Source organism: Numenius arquata, chromosome 8 (genome assembly GCF_964106895.1).
Source record: "Numenius arquata chromosome 8, bNumArq3.hap1.1, whole genome shotgun sequence".
NCBI lineage: Eukaryota > Metazoa > Chordata > Aves > Charadriiformes > Scolopacidae > Numenius > Numenius arquata.
The window spans coordinates 1723200-1739664 of NC_133583.1; positions in this window are offsets into that span (position 1 = coordinate 1723200).

Consider the following 16465-nt stretch of genomic DNA (forward strand, 5'->3'; position numbering starts at 1 on the left):
ACTCTAGGTGAAGATATTTAATGACATGATGGAAAATGAAGCCTTTTTGTACCGGGAGTGGAAACATTGCATTCTTTAGCAGTAGTTACTGAATAATTAACCTGCGCCCCTGTTATCACCTAAGAGTATTTGCCATTAACTCCAATAAAAGAGATCATACAAGGCATGGATGTGAAGAATAATAATGAAAAAAATGTACTGCTTAGAGACCATATTACTGGTATAATACTCAAATTTCTGTCTGAGTCTAATATAGGATACCTAGTTTAAATCATTTAACTTAGAACAAATTGTTTTATTGCTATTTCAGCGTTGATTTTCAAGCTGAGAAATTTGACACGCTAGTGCTGCCATTCAAAATCATCTAAAACTGGTGGCCTTCCACTTTTTGACAGTTAAGTTCAACTCATTCATGCCACACTTGACCAGACTTTTTTTTTTTTTGTGTATGCTGCCAGGATTACAACCTTTCCGTGGGAAGGAAAGCAAGAGCTAAGTGAAAAATGTCACAGCAGTCAGTGATCATCGCTGGCGTATTGTGACAATGGCCCTCTGGAAGTGATCTCCTACGGTCAGCAACTCACAGACCACACTCCAGTAGCTCGCTGGAACAAAGGTGTCCTCTTTTTCATAAACAAATGAGTATTTTAAAATCATGCATGAGAGAACTTTGACTCATCTGGCCTTTTATCCACCAGAGCCTACAAGCCATGACAAGAAGTCTTTTTATCACTGGATTCATTAGTCTTGACTTGCTTGATTAAAAACAATTGAAAGTCTTTGTGTCCTATTTATGTGTTGCCTCAGTTTCGAACAGTTTCAGGCTAAGACTTGGAGTTCAATACTCCAGAACTATCTAAGAGTCAAACCTTTTTAGATGCTTGCAGACTAAAGTCAGTCATTACATAGAAACATACACATGATTATTCAAAATAAAAATTAACAAATCCCATCGGTAATTATACTTCTACTTAAAAATTTATGCCAGGTACACCTTAATGTATTGTGTCATTCTGTGCAGTTAAGTGACCTTCAATATTGCTGTTTAAGGTGGCCTGATAATTATTTGATTATTATTTCATGCAAATTAAGACTTACCTTTCCTAAAATAGCTGATTTTCAATTTCATCCTTATTTGCACACTGCATGAAACCATGACATTTCGGAGCTCTCCAGAGCCTTTTACACTGCCTGGCACTATTATATGTGGTTATCCGAGTCTTTTCTCTTCTTAATTTATTTCCTAATTCATCCCTTGTTATTACCACAGCTGAATAGGTACATCACCTAAAACACACTATTTTATGCAACACAACCTCAGGAAGTGAATAGCGCAGTGTCCCGCTTGCAGCAGCCTCCTGGCCATGGCCTCCTCACAACAGCAGCTTTGGGAGGGGGAAACAGAAGTGTTTTTGTAGAAATAACAAAACACCTTGAAACAATCAGGGCTGAGAACCAGGACGGATGCGCAGACACATGGACACGCTCAGGTCCCACCCTTTCCTCACAGAGAAGCACCCACGTCCTGAAGCACTACAATTTACATCAGTTCACAAACTCAGAGCTTATTTTTAGAAATCTTTGATTTTTGCCCAGACCTCTGCTGTTTGCTGAAGGGCCTTTAAACACTTTTCTCACTGGACAGGATGAATGCTCTACCAAAGAAATACATCTGAGTTTTAATTATTTGAACATCTCCATGAGATCCTCTAATAAAGATCACATTTACCGTGCGTGTTAGGCTGCTGGTCCTGACAGGGATTCAATAAACACACAAATTCTCAAATTCTTATGTCTGTATTTTTTAAGACTTCTGTCACTTCTTGTCATTTGTAATGTAAATAAAAGCTTTTTTCTTGTAACCCAGCCATTTCTCCTTATGGATTTATTCACCGATGCCTCTCACGGTCGTTCATGGCATTATCATTTTTCATGTAGGAGAGAGGTACATCTCTGCAGAAGACTCCAGAGCTGCTTTGAGGGGCAGATGCAAGGTCTTTGTACCAAGATCCTTGGAGTTGCCCTTGCAGAAATCACCAATTTGGAAGTTCAGGATCCACAAAATTTTAACTAAAACAGAAAACAAAGTAAATGAAGTTTTACTCCTCCCGTAAGAGTCAGATCCACACACAAACCTTCCCTGAAAAACGACTGCTCCCACCTCTGAAGGTCAGCGGTGGCCAGTGCTGGGCAGGTTCTGGGGAGCACCAGCAGAGGCTGAAGCTGAAGCTACAGCAGGACTTGGAGATGCTCAGTATCTCAGTGAGACTACAACAAGTACAGCACTTAAAAACGCAATTACTTTAAGTGAAGTGCCCACTGCTTTGTCAGCAAAACTGAAATTGGTTCCCCAAGAAAGCTGGCACTGTCACCTCCATGCAGGTGGGGTAACAAATGCTCGGAGAGGTATATGCAACCTGCCAAAAATTAGCCCGCAAGGCCGTGAGAGAGCAGGGAAATTCCTGCCTCTGACTTAAAGCCCTAGCTTATCACCAAATTGTCCCAAAAGCCCTGAAATCTCATTTTTGAGAGAGCTAGTCAGGTAAAACCAAGGCTCACATTTGCTTTTGATAATTTTGAGAATGTTAGTCTCGAAGAAACACCAAAAGGTCACTGTTATTCTTCACCAAATAAAGATGAGAGGAAGAGCTCACTGTAAAGACTACATAGACACATCCAGTATTGAAAGATCTGGAAAACTGCAGAAAGAAAAAGCAATGCAGGAGGAACATGGAACTGGCCTTGATAATACCCTCTCCTGAACATGATCATCCAAAGAAAACAATACAAATGCCAAGAGGTCCATCAAACAGCAGAGTGCAGACCTTCAGCAAAGCACTGAACCGCCATCGACTTCTGTTTATGACAAAGCAAGCCTCACCTTCCCATTCTTAAATTTTAAAAAAAAAGTATTAAGAGAGAGGCTGGGGGTCTCTGACAATGCAAACAAAACCTGACTTTTCTGTACAAGGTCCCCAGAACTCAAAAGGAACATCTACTTAGGAAGTTACATCTTTTTCTCTCGGTTATTAGTATTTGCATTTGAATAAGAATTCAAAATCAAGTAAAAGCTTCAAGGTCAACAATCTTTTTATAGAAGCAAAAGCCCATGAGAGGAATTTAAGCAATTATTCTTAGCCAAAGGAGCAGTCAGTTCAAATAAACGTATCAAAGCCTCCAAATTATCAGCAATAAAATCTTATGTCATCTAATAACGACAATGATGACAATAATTACTAGGACAATGATTTAAAGCTCAGCACTTTTACAGTGCCTAATTTAACAAGTACAGGTTACTTATTTATGCCTTTCCAGACTGAAAAAGCACTTGTCTGGGTTTGTTTATTGTCTAAGATTAGACTTCTGGAAGACAAAGTATAGCTTCTAGAAATACTCACACAAAGTTCCTGCAGGAAGAGATGCTGACGAAGGCATAATTTTAACAGGCAGAAAGTTTACGGATGTCAATCTCTATTTGCAAAGAAAATGGAAGAAGAGCAGAGGAGTAGCAAACTTGTGGAAAACAAAGTCAGAATTTAGAAACCAGCTTTCTTTTCAGATCAACAACCAGCCCAGTGGGTTTCTCACGTGGAAATCATTCAAATCCTCTGCCTGTGTCTCTCAGCCAGCAATATCTCCTTTGTCTTAGAGGAAAGAGCGGGGAAGGCTATTTCCATGTAAGCAATACTAATAAATATCTCTTACATTAAAGGAAATTCAGTGCTACAGCGCTTTTGTGGCTGTGAATGCACCAGCAAAACTCCTTAGGGGAAACAGAGGAGGAACCGTGGATTCAAGCGCCGCTCAGTTCTCCCAGCTGTGAGCGTTCCCAGAGGACAGGACGTTTCTCGGGGTAATTTCAGCATCTGAGAGACAGGCGCAGAGGAGAGAAGTGTGTTCCCATCTGCCTTGGTACCGCTGGTTTATCACTACATGGTCATTTGAGGCAACACCAATAAAATGCAACATCTCCCATATGTTTGCTGGATCCAAACCGCAGCTTTGGGGGAACTCTTTAATTTGATGGATCACCCACTAATATCCTAGCCCCCTTATTAAGTTAGACTCCCGATATGGACAAGAAGTCTTTGACACGTGGTCAAAAGTAGCAAGTCCAAGCCTTGATGGCAGCAGGCAAGGAGCAAGCCTGCAATATTCTCAAAGTCGTGCCCAAGAAGTTTTTTTCTCTGTTTTAATCTCAGCCAACTTTAAAATGAACCTCACTCAAAAAACATGGAATTGAAAGGCTTTCCTTTAAAAAAAAAAAAAAAGCATGAGAAATAAAGCACGTTAAAAGCTGCAGAAATTACCTGTTACTACAGACAAGTAGAGACCAAAGGCAGAATATTACTTTAGAGCAAACCCGAAAGATCAGCTTTTTGAAAAATCTGAAAAATGCTGTGCCCTCTGTATTAATCTGTAACCCGCCAAACCTTCTGGCACAGACCAGCGTTGGTTTACCCATTAGTCTTTCTCAAGTAAATTATTCTACCAACCTTTGCAGTCAAATGATGAATTAACCAACTCTTAACCTCACTTCTCGTCTCCAGAGAAGAGGCACGCGACGCAGGGGAGGATGTGTTCAGCTTTCCTCCAACTGCTCGGGGAAGGGGGAGGATGTAGGCAGCTCTTATGTAAGGTCCTAAAATATAAACCAAGATCGCCTTAAATTAATGAAGTCACCCCATTCACTTTAGTAGGTTCTAGATGAGACATTTTTCCCCCCACGTAATTTAAAATGGCAAAGGGAATGAATGATAGTGCATTTGTTGTTTAAGTCTGTGCACAGTGAGTCATGCCAAAGCTCTGAAAAGCTAGCTCTAATGCCATTTAATATTATGAATTTCAAATTGTCTGTTTCACCCATTTTTAGGCAGGTTAACTAAAGCCATATGTAACTGCATGTGCACACGCTTCTCCCTACGCCACCTCAGTCTTACAACTCGTGATGTAAATTTATGCTGCAAACAAAAATGTGAGGATTAGAACAAGAACAGGAGAAGGTCTCTGGGATGAGTAGGAAATCCTTCCATGTGCTACCGCTGCCAGTGTGTCACATCGCTGGGAGAAAAACTCACTTCATGTACACAGTGCCATTCACCAGCTCCATAAAGCACAGTGATTATTTGGTTATACCAATCATTTGGGTTTTTTCCCATAGAACAAATAGTTCAAGATGGGGTCTATGTTATTTGAGCTAAACTTGTAGACTCCTGTCCTCCTAAGGGGTGCATAATAACAAGGACTTCTCGTTCATGCCAACAGCAATATCCCTTTCTATGAATAATATTCACATCGTAACAATTTGCAGGACAAGACCTAACTCAACCAATTTTTCAAATGATGGTGACTGAAAAAATGGGGCACAGCTCACCAGGAAATGTCAGTTGTCTTGTCTAAATCAGGCCTGGATTCAGGCTGTACCGACATTGGAAGTGATCCCATCTTATGATTTGCTAAACTAAAACTTTACTTTTCCCCAGTAAAGCTGGAGTACTGTGTAACCAGCAATACCCACAGAGGTACACTTCTCTAACAAATTGTGTATAAATATTTCATACAATTTTTCTATAAATCCACAACACGTATCTGATTGCAGGAATGAACAAATCAGCACACTGTAGTCCAGCCTGAGCATTTTCAAAGTCTCAGGTTGACACCAGTATATATGTATATATATGTATTCATTATGATGGCTGGACAGCTAGTTATTTTTCTGGCTGAGGAAATTAATGATCTTAAATTCCTGTGTAGCTACCAAGGTAAGGTACTGGACAAAAAGAAGCTCCTACCTTGCCCTTTGCCTTTTCTATTTCGATTGGGGAAAAATAAAATAAAACAATATATTAAGTTCTGTTTTTACATTTCTAAAATATTTGTGAGATGCTTTAAGTCAGCAGACCCTGCAGGTCACTCAGCATTTTTGCAAATCAGGCCAAAGTGTTGTATGCAACAGACCTAATGAGTCATACAATAACACTGCACATGGCCATAATTATTATATAGGAAGGAAATTAATCTGCCATTGGGGCATTAATGCAGGGAACAGACTTTCTTTCACGAGAACTGTAAGCAACATTCCTGTACCAAAGCCTGTAGCTACGTTTATTACAGTTATTTCAGCAAAGGAACGGAGCAGAGCAGTGATGCTCTGTCCCACCTGGGTTACGAGACAGCTGATCTGGTGCGGGAATTGACACTGAATTTCACTGCAGAGACATGGCAACACGTGTTCATGGAGGATAACAGACATAGGAAATTTGAAATTAAAAGTTAAAGATTGTTATTACTAAAAATTTTTTAAAAAGCCAGCAGAAACTGAGAAATATGGCTATGAATTTCTGTAACAGTAAAAAAGGACTTTATAGCCAGTTTTCCTCAAGCCCAACACATTTCACATGGAGCCATTACCCACAAAGCCGCACCAAACACCTTCGTAGGAGAACAGAATCCAGCACCATTTCTTACAGCATTCAGTGTTAATGCGGCAAGTCTGTGTGACTATGGAGATTTCTCAAAGCAGTTACTGGTGGCGATGAAAAATGATCTTGCAAGTTATGTCAAAACAAAAGCACAGCTTAAGCGGTTTGTGTAAGAACGGGCGCTGATGGCACCAACAGATCTGGCTGTGGCCAACACACTGTTTTCAAACACTGAGTCGAATCAAGGCATTTATTGACACCAGATCGGTATGTTTGCCTCGACTGCGAACAAATATTTGGCATGTCCTGGAAACAAGCTGGCTGCAGCTTGGCAAAACCGCCCCGTTTCTGCACGGAGAAGTCTTTCTGCATGTTTCAGAAGGGTTTTTTCCTCAGAGAACGTGTTTTCGAGCTGTTTGACTGCAGAATCCAGCCCAGCTGGCAGGATCGCACCACACGTCTGAGCAACGTTATTCCTCCAGCAAACACTTTTGATGGATACATCTCTGCTTTTCGGAGGAACCCCAGGAGGAGGTCTCATCATCAGCTGCTAAACTACAGCTCTGTCAACCATGATGGTCATTCCTCTGTCAGGAAACACCGTGTAAGCCATTCCTGGCTGATAAAGGCAGGTGACAGAAGCCCACTTTTCAGTAAAAACAAGCTATTTAGTGGCAGGGGATGGATGAAACGTCTGTGATTGCAGAGCAGCTGCATTCAAACCCTCACGTCAAAGCTTTCTTGGTTCTGTTGTGTATTCAATATTTGGTCACTGACACGCACAAATAAACTCAGTATTTCTCAACCGTTCCCACACACTCTCATTATTTCAAAGCTCAGTGTTTCTAAACAAACACTGGCCACCGGGGAACAGAAATTAAATTCAAACCCCCTTTTCCCAGTCCTCAAGAAATGACCAGACCAACCTGGCACTCCATCCATTCTTCAGCAGAGGGTCTTCAGCAGCTCTTGTCCCACCGAACGCCAGAGACAATCTCTCAGCCCTCATTTCGCCTCATTTACACAAATTTCAGAATGCTTCGGTGAGAACATTGTCCTCATTTGATCCAAACAGGAGATGACACCAATGGTTTTCAAAGAGATTTCAAAGAGCTTTCCGCAGCCAGGCTGTCCAGGACATGAAGTGAAGCACTTGAAGTGCCAGAAGCCCTCCGAGGCAGCTCTTCTGTTCACCACAGCCTTCACCCCTCTGGCTTCACAAAGAATCACTCACATGTATTTTATATAATGGGTTTTTTTGGTCTACTCATAGTTTCTACTGACAGAAAACATGCTCAGGAGGCTTCCTCTACCTTGCTCTTCAGTGGACACACACCTTGTACCCACCCCACAGAGAACACAGATTTCACAGATTTCACAGAATCTTAGTGGTTGGAAGGGACCTTTGAGATCATCGAGTCCAACCACATTAAAAAAAAAAAAAAAAAAAAAAAACAAAAACACACAAACAAACAAAAAAACACAACACAAAACCAAACAAACAACAACACCCCCCCTCCAAAAAAAAAAAAAAAAAAAGCAAGCAGCATCCATCAACTAAACCCCACACACAACACCCCACCACAAACCAACAATCCCGGGCACTAGAGCACGCCCTGAAGAGCCACGTCTACACGTTTCTTCAATACCTCCAGGGATGGTGACTCCACCACCTCCCTGGGCAGGCTGTTCCAGTGCCTGACCACTCTCTCAGGAAAGTCATTCTTCCTAATATCTAATCTAAACCTCCCCTGCCGCAACTTCAGACCATTTCCTCTGGTCCTGTCGTTATTCCCTTGGGAGAAGAGGCCAACCCCCGCCTCTCTACAGTTTCCTTTCAGGTAGTTGTAGAGGGCAATGAGGTCCCCCCTCAGCCTCCTCTTCTCCAAACTAAACATGCCCAGTTCCCTCAGCCTCTCCTCATAGGACTTGTTCTCCAGACCCCTCACCAGCTTGGTGGCTCTCCTCTGGACACGCTCCAGCACTTCAATGTCTTTCCTGTAGTGAGGGGCCCAAAACTGAACACAGCACTCGAGGTGAGGCCTCACCAGTGCCGAGTACAGAGGCACGATGACTTCCCTGCTCCTGCTGGCCACGCTATTCCTGATACAGGCCAGGATGCCGTTGGCCTTCTTGGCCACCTGGGCACACTGCTGGCTCATGTTCAGCCGGCTGTCCACTAACACTCCCAGGTCCTTTTCTGCCAGGCAGCTTTCCAGCCACTCTTCCCCAAGCCTGTAGCGTTGCTTGGGGTTGTTGTGGCCGAAATGCAGAACCCGGCACTTGGCCTTATTAAACCTCATCCCATTGGCCTTGGCCCATTGGTCCAACCTGTCCAGGTCCCTCTGTAGAGCCTGCCGACCCTCAAGCAGATCAACACTCCCACCTAGTTTGGTGTCATCCGCAAACTTACTGAGGGTGCACTCAATCCCCTTATCTAGATCATCAATGAAGATATTGAACAAGACTGGCCCCAAAACTGAGCCCTGAGGGACACCACTGATGACCGGCCGCCAACCAGATTTTGCTCCATTAATCACAACTCGCTGAGCACGGCCATCCAGCCAGTTTTTTATCCAGCGGAGGGTACACTTGTCTATGCCATGATTCTCCAGTTTCTCCAGGAGAATGCCGTGAGGGACGGTGTCAAAGGCCTTACCAAAGTCCAGGTAGACAACGTCCACAGCCTTCCCCTCATCGAGAAAGCGGGTCACATGGTCATAGAAAGAGATCAAGTTGGTCAGGCAGGACCTCCCTCTCATAAACCCATGCTGGCTGGCCCTAATCCCTTGGCTGCCCTGCACATGCCTTGAGAGCTCACTCAGGATGATCCTCTCCATGATCTTTCCCGGTACCGAGGTCACCACGCCACGTGCCCTGTTTCAGCCACATCTTCTATTGCCACCTTAAGGCACCATTTTCATCTCAACAGTATTTCTGCATTTCCTCACCCTATTTCTGGTCCAAGTGAGACACAGACCCAGCCATGTGCTCCTTGGGCTTCAGCTGGCCATTGATAACCTCATTAAGGTTATCAATGAACCCGTTGGCTCCATCTGGCAGCAAACACCCTTTTACAACCATTTCTTAACTGATGGAAATTCACAATTCCCACAAGCACTCCAGCAAACTGTGGGGCTTTAGCCATGAATTATATGATACATTTCAAAATTTTATTTAAAATATAAATGATAGTAGCAGGTATGGCTCAGCAGAGCAGTAGGTCCAGCAGCAGAGACACCAGTCCCGCTGGTATTTCCTGATCCAGGGGACCTCTGCTTGGAAGACTAAGGATGCTGCAGCCCTGATTCCTCCTGGGAAGAAAACTACCCATTTAACAGTGGCCATTGTGCTCTGTACTTAATAATTTATCTGAAGCTTAGGCAGCATTATTTGAGAAGCAGGAAGTGTGCATAAAGGACCATCAGAGCCGGTCTTGAAAAGGGGGATGGAGACCACAGGGTAGCCTTTGTGGCCGGGAGGAAGATTCTGTGCTGATGCGCGTGTCACTCTCCGGAGTCACTTTCCAAGTAGGGACTGACTGCAGACTAATAAATTATTAACTTCTTCCATTTAGAAGATACCATTGACATCAATCCTGGAGTGCATTTTCAATGCCTTTGGCACAACACATCCAGGAGAGTCAGTAAAAGTGATGTCAGTCACTTTTACGACCCAGCCGGCATCTGGGAGCTGCTCTTCCCCGGGTACCACGGCACGAGCAGGGCTGTGGGCAGACCCACGGAGCATCCTCGCCGTCCTGTATCCCTGCATCCTGCGGGAGATGTGACCCCCATCGCTGGATAACCTGTCACCCGCAGCACGGGGACTCCTTCATTTGGGATATACATTTCTATTCTTAATACTTTTTTGCTTCTCCATGGGTTAGGATTTTTCTGAATGCTCAAATTACTACTCATTAACACAAAAAAAAATTAATATCCATTTGGCAGCATTACAATGAATAAAACATCACTGGGATAATAACTTGCTCAGGGCTAGAGGTGCAGACCTTCAGAAATGAGGACAGAAGACCTTGAGTGGTATTCAAGACTGGGAAAAAAGGCAGTGACTTCCAATGTTCCTCAGCTTGGAGGGAAAAGGGAAAATTTTCCATTGCTGAATATTCACATTACAGGCATTTTTGAGCTAATCATTTGGTTTCAGAATTTTTTGCACACTGCCTGCCAAAAATGAATTACTATGAAGATGGGATGCTGTATATGTATGAGCTGGTGTAACACTGCACATTTTGGAGGTCAGTGCAAAGAAGGAAAACACGAGCAGCCAGCCCAGCCCAGGCACTGGCCCAACATCAACCTCTGCTTGTTGGGAGGGATCCAGCACATGGAAAGGAGGTGCAAGAACCTCACAGCAGATGAGGAGGGCAGGGGGTTATCCATCCATTTAAGAGGTCTCACCTTGAATTTTTGCAGACTGGTTGAACTATGGAGCTCAATATCCACTCTGAAATATTTATTACTCTAGGTTTTCTCTCCACATAATTGCAATCCTTTCTTTGCGTCCTGCATATTAAGATCTCAACATGGTAGGAAATGCAGCTCTTTGATTACAGGCTGTTTCCAATTAACATGGCATTCTGATATCCTCTGTGTGATCAAGGTCTCAGGGCCATATTGGAAAAAGCTTAATCTCTTCACTTTAAATATAGCCTCGGTAGTGACTTTCCTGTTGCCAATTCGAATAGGCCCACACAATTGCTTTTGCGATTCAAGACAATGTACACAGAAGTTCGTACTCTGCTCCTGGCCCTTTGCCATATTTCCCTACGGCTAATAACATTCTGTCTGGAAACAACCAAGCCAATAATTTGCACCCATCAACCTCATGTAACATAATGTGCCAGCTATTTAGTACGGGAAAATTTATCACTCAACGAGAGTCAAGGATCTTGTACCAAGCAATACTCCCACTTTCCAATTCCTGTCATTTCACTTGCTCTGCACAATTTGCCAAAATATCTCACTCCCCAGTCTCTCCGCAGATTTAAGACCAGCATTTATATGTGTTAGATCGGTCAGAGAAAGCCAGCTATAAATTTATCTGCAAAAGCCAGCCACACAATGTGTAACAGAATACTCAGATGTGAGTAATATGTACAAAGGGATATAAATATTGAACTTGAGCAGCAGAGCAATTAGACACTGTCACATTAACGACACCATCCCCTCCATGCACACGAGGGGAGGGTTTTCTTTCTGGACAGGACTGCGGCCATTGATGGTACAAGTGGTGCAAGTGACCAGGAATAATGTGGGAAATTCATCACGATAATGATGACCATGAAATGCATTTCCTTTTCATAAAACGTTATAATTGCAGTAATTAGCTACCTGGTTGTTCAGTCGCATACCATTGCTGTTGCACATAATCCATCACAGTTTCCAGTGGTAACAGCACATTAAACACATCCTCAGCTACAAAATTCAGTAGCCTTAGCATGGCAGTGAGTTGCCAACCTAACTGATTAAACTGTAATCCCTGCAGGAAAATCCAAGTTGGAGACAAAGGCTGTGGCCAAAGTGCCCCAGGGCTTAAAAGCAGCAAAAGTGACTGCAAGGAACTTTTAAAAATTTGCAAGAGGAGGAGTTGGGGTCACCCACAGCCACATCTCTGCCAAGGACTGGTGACTTCTAGGCAAGAGGGAGTCGCTTCTGTGGCTCTTCTGGCAATGTGCTGGAGCCATGGTGGGCACGCTGGGCTCGGGGATTGGTGCTGGGAAACCCAAATTCACATTTCCTAAATGTGCATAACGAGGGGAGGTGCCAGCCCTCTGAGATGCCAGGTTCCATCCAGGGGGACCACATCCTCCCAGGGACAGCAGCCAATGCTGCAGCGGGCACGGGCTTTTTCGGAGGAGACTCAAGTGTCAATGGGATGCTGGTATGGCATGCTTTAGTATCCACAGCATCTCTCCACATAGGACAGGGCATCTTTATGTCCTTTGAGAGCAGCCCTGAGGAGAAGGACTTGAGGGTTTTGGTGGATGAGAAGCTCAACATGAGCTGGCAATGTGTGCTCAGCCCAGAAACTCCCCCAGACCCTGAGTTGCATCAAAAGAAGTGGGGCCAGCAGGGAGGGTGGCAGGGATTCTGACCCTCTGCTCTGGGGAGACTCCACCTGGAGTACTGTGTCCAGTTCCAGAGTCCTCAGCACAGGAAGGACATGGAGCTGTTGGAGTGGGGCCAAAGAAGGCCACGGAGATGCTGTGAGGTCTGGAGCCCCTCTTCTGTGAGGACAGGCTGAGAGAGTTGGGGGGGTTCAGCCTGGAGAAGAGAAGGCTCCGGGGAGACCTTAGAGCCCCTTCCAGTCCCTCAAGGGGCTCCAGGAAAGCTGGGGAGGGACTCTTGATCAGGGAGGGGAGCCCTAGGACGAGGGGGAAGGGTTTGACACTGAAAGAGGGGAGATTGAGATGAGATCTGGGGGAGAACTTCTTTGCTGTGAGGGTGGTGAGAGCCTGGCCCAGGTTGCCCAGAGAAGCTGTGGCTGGGGTTCAAGGCCAGGTTGGAGGGGGCTTGGAGCAACCTGGTCTGGTGGGAGGTGTCCCTGCTCAGGGCAGGGGGGGTTGGAATGAGATGATCTTTAAGGTCCCTTCCAACCCAAACTGTTCTGTGATTCTATGATTCACTTTCTCTGCACAAGCCCCTGGTTGGGCACTGCCCATGACATGGACAGAGCTGCCTCCGCAGGCGGCTGAACGAGTAGGGGCTGCTGCTGGGAGCTAAAGGATGCCCTGCCTCGAGTGACTGCAAATGCAGCCTAAATATTAAATAATAAACCTTACCATGATAACAGAGGACTAATAGGTTTTCTCTAATGGATGGCACATTTCTGTGCTGCTCTGTATCAATACAGATGCATCGCTCCAGGCAATACGAGCAATTAAGCTTGTAATGAGCTCCTTCCTCTGCACACACAAACCTGGTCCTGAATTTCCTAAATTAAACTGTAACAAATGATCCAAACCGAGATAGGACAGCACGGGGAGGGAGCCTGTTGGGTGTAAATCCACTTGTGTTTTTTCCTTTATTTCTGGGGGGCAGTGGGATGGGCAGAGGGGCTCTGGGGCAGCGAGGAGGAGGGCTGGGGGATGTGTGTCACTGGTATGACCAAACCACAGCTCTGTCCACACAGAGGGGAGGGTGCTGCCACCGCACATGGGTGGCGGGGGGCCACTGGTCATAACCCCAGCAACTCCTTCCCTGCGCCCCCATCTGCACCCCTGCAGCCACAGCCTGTGAAAGCACAAGAGGGTTCATTAAACGCCTTTTCCTTCAGGTAATGGGAAGAAGGTCAGTGGCTTTTCTGTCTTGCAGAGCTGTTTTTTAATATTTCTACAAATATTTGTTTTCTCTGCTTTCCATCCATCCTGAACAGGGAAACCCAGTCACGCAACCAGCTGCTGTGACAACTGCAATCTCCTTTGCAGCCGTAAAACCAAGATTCACAGCTCATTCTTTGCCCTAATCTTATACACTACTCCCCTCTTAAGAGAATCTCACATTTATTCTGATGAAAGGATTAACTTGGAAGAGAGATTTTAAATATCTCAGGCTCATGCACATCTAGTTTGTTTTTCCATAGCACATCATTTCCCCTCGACAGGGGGAATTCAACCCACAGAAATATCTAAGGGGTAGACAATAACAGAGTAGGGATGAGAAGAAGGTTGGATAAAAGCGCACACAATACAGTTACATCATCGCCAGGACTAAGAAAAGAGTTGGTTGCTGCAGACAAATAAGATTAACACAGCAAGACACTGGATAATTAAAACAGTTGTCCTTATGCAAAATTCAGCAGATATTCCCAAATGTCAATGCCAGACAAATTGCACCATCTGGTCAGCGAGATAAAGTCTTTTAACAAGAACTTTGTAGACTGAAGGTTCTCACCCACAAAAACAGATCATGCTGGTACACTATGATTTTCCAAATCGAGGGCAATCTACTCTTCCTCTTCTCTCCTACTTCATCCCAACTTTAAAAAGCACATATGGTGCATCCCCAAAGTGATACTGTCCAAAAGAAAAAGGATCTGATCTTAACTCTCTCCTTTCTTACAGCAATAATTCCCTGTTTTGCCTGATTCCAGATGCCAACATTACTATTGAAAGACCATTCGTCTAATTAGGAAGCCATCTAAATAATAAATATAGTAACTGTATAACAAATGTATAATAAATATATATGGTATATCTTAATATATACACTTTAATATTATTATTATTATTAGATGCTAGTATAAAATAATTGTATATTGTATGAATAAATGTAATATGATTGAATAAATAATTAAAATACATGTTGCTTTACAAGATGCAACGATGTCTAAATTATCCATGTAATTTTGACCAGAATATTTTTTTGATCTGTTTGGAGCATCTGATATCTTTGGAGTATCTTCCCTCATCAAACATCTGTAAATCAGCCATTATTTTGACACATCTAGACATAGCTCATAGAAGTCGGTCAACTAGCGAAAAACATGAAGCCATTACCTGAGGTGCTGACAATGCCAGAGCTTCTTGGGAGAATTGTTCATGAGTGGTTAAATCTTCAAAATTCATTTTGAAGAGACGATGAACTAACACTACATGATGATCTCAAAGGCTGAACGTCAGGAGCACTGCGACAAAAAGAAACAGATTTATATGGGGGGGGGGGATTTCTCCTATGTCAGTATGGGCTTAGAAATCTAACGTCTTGTAATTACTGTTTTATACGTAATATTAATTCCCTTGATTGTACTGTGAAATCAAAACACCTACTGAAGACCTTTTTCCCCTCTAAAAACAGCCCTCAAAGTAAATAAATATTCATACACATCTGCCCATTTGAAATGAAAGGAGAATGAATCAATAATTTTCATAGCTCAGTAACCTCCCGCCAAGTGCCCTGTTATTTGAGATTTTTATGTGGCGTTTGCCTTTATGAAATTCTGTTTAATACAAGTTTAAAAGTCAGAGAAGCATGGTACACTAAATCAAAGCTGTTTTCTAGGCTACATCACATGGCAAAATATCCATCTGTTCTCTTAGCGTCACATTGCGAGCTGGTATTTTAACATTTGTGGCAGAAAGTTATTTTCAGCTATCCAGAGTACGGCTACAGCAGTGCTGTACTCATTAAGACACCTGTATATATCCTCATTCCTACATTATGCTGAAAAATTTACCATGCGTTGGAGGCCAGCCCTGTACATGGCTCTGGATTTGTTGCCCCGTTAGAGGTGCGATGGGAAAGACAATCGGACGACGTGCTTAGAGATCTGCTTGAGATGATGTAGATGAGCTCATCTTCACTGATGCACCTCAAGATTTAGGGTGCAGAGAAGTGATATTTAAAGAGGCATTTGAGAAGAGAAGAGAGGCGACAGGTGATGCTCGTATTTCCAGGCGCTGGAGGGATGACAGACCACGGAGCATCAGGAGAGTGTAACCGCTCCCGGAGAGGCTCTGGGAGTATGTGAGGATATTTAAAGATGAATTTGTAGTGCAAATCTAACGCCTCTTTGTCACACGCAATCTTGTAATGGAAACGTACACACAGTACTGGGGATGAGAAGGAATAATCAGAAAGGTAAATGTCACTTGTGGCTTTTTTCCCTACTCATGACATTTGCAGTAGCTCATGTTCTTCCTCCAGCTCAGACATCCTGTTAGGGCAGGAGAAGCAGCTGGATACTCTGCATGTCCAAACTGCCAGGAATTCAGGGAAAATGGAGGGGGGGGGGCTGTCACTGCAGACAAGCAAAACATTGACGAAGGGACAAAGGCCAGAGAATCAGCAGGACCTGCAGATTCCCAGGGGAGGCCAACTCCACCGTACCACCTGTGTCCTGGCAACACACCACCCCAAAACCTGGCTGTAAAATCAGTGGCCCTGCCAGCCCCTCCCATTCCCAGGCAGGGTGAGGACTTCAGGCAGTTTCATCAGTGAGCAGGCTGATAAATGTAAACCCCAGGGCTCAGCCAAGCAGAAACTCCATCTTGACCCTGTTTCCGATGAGATAGGTTGGAA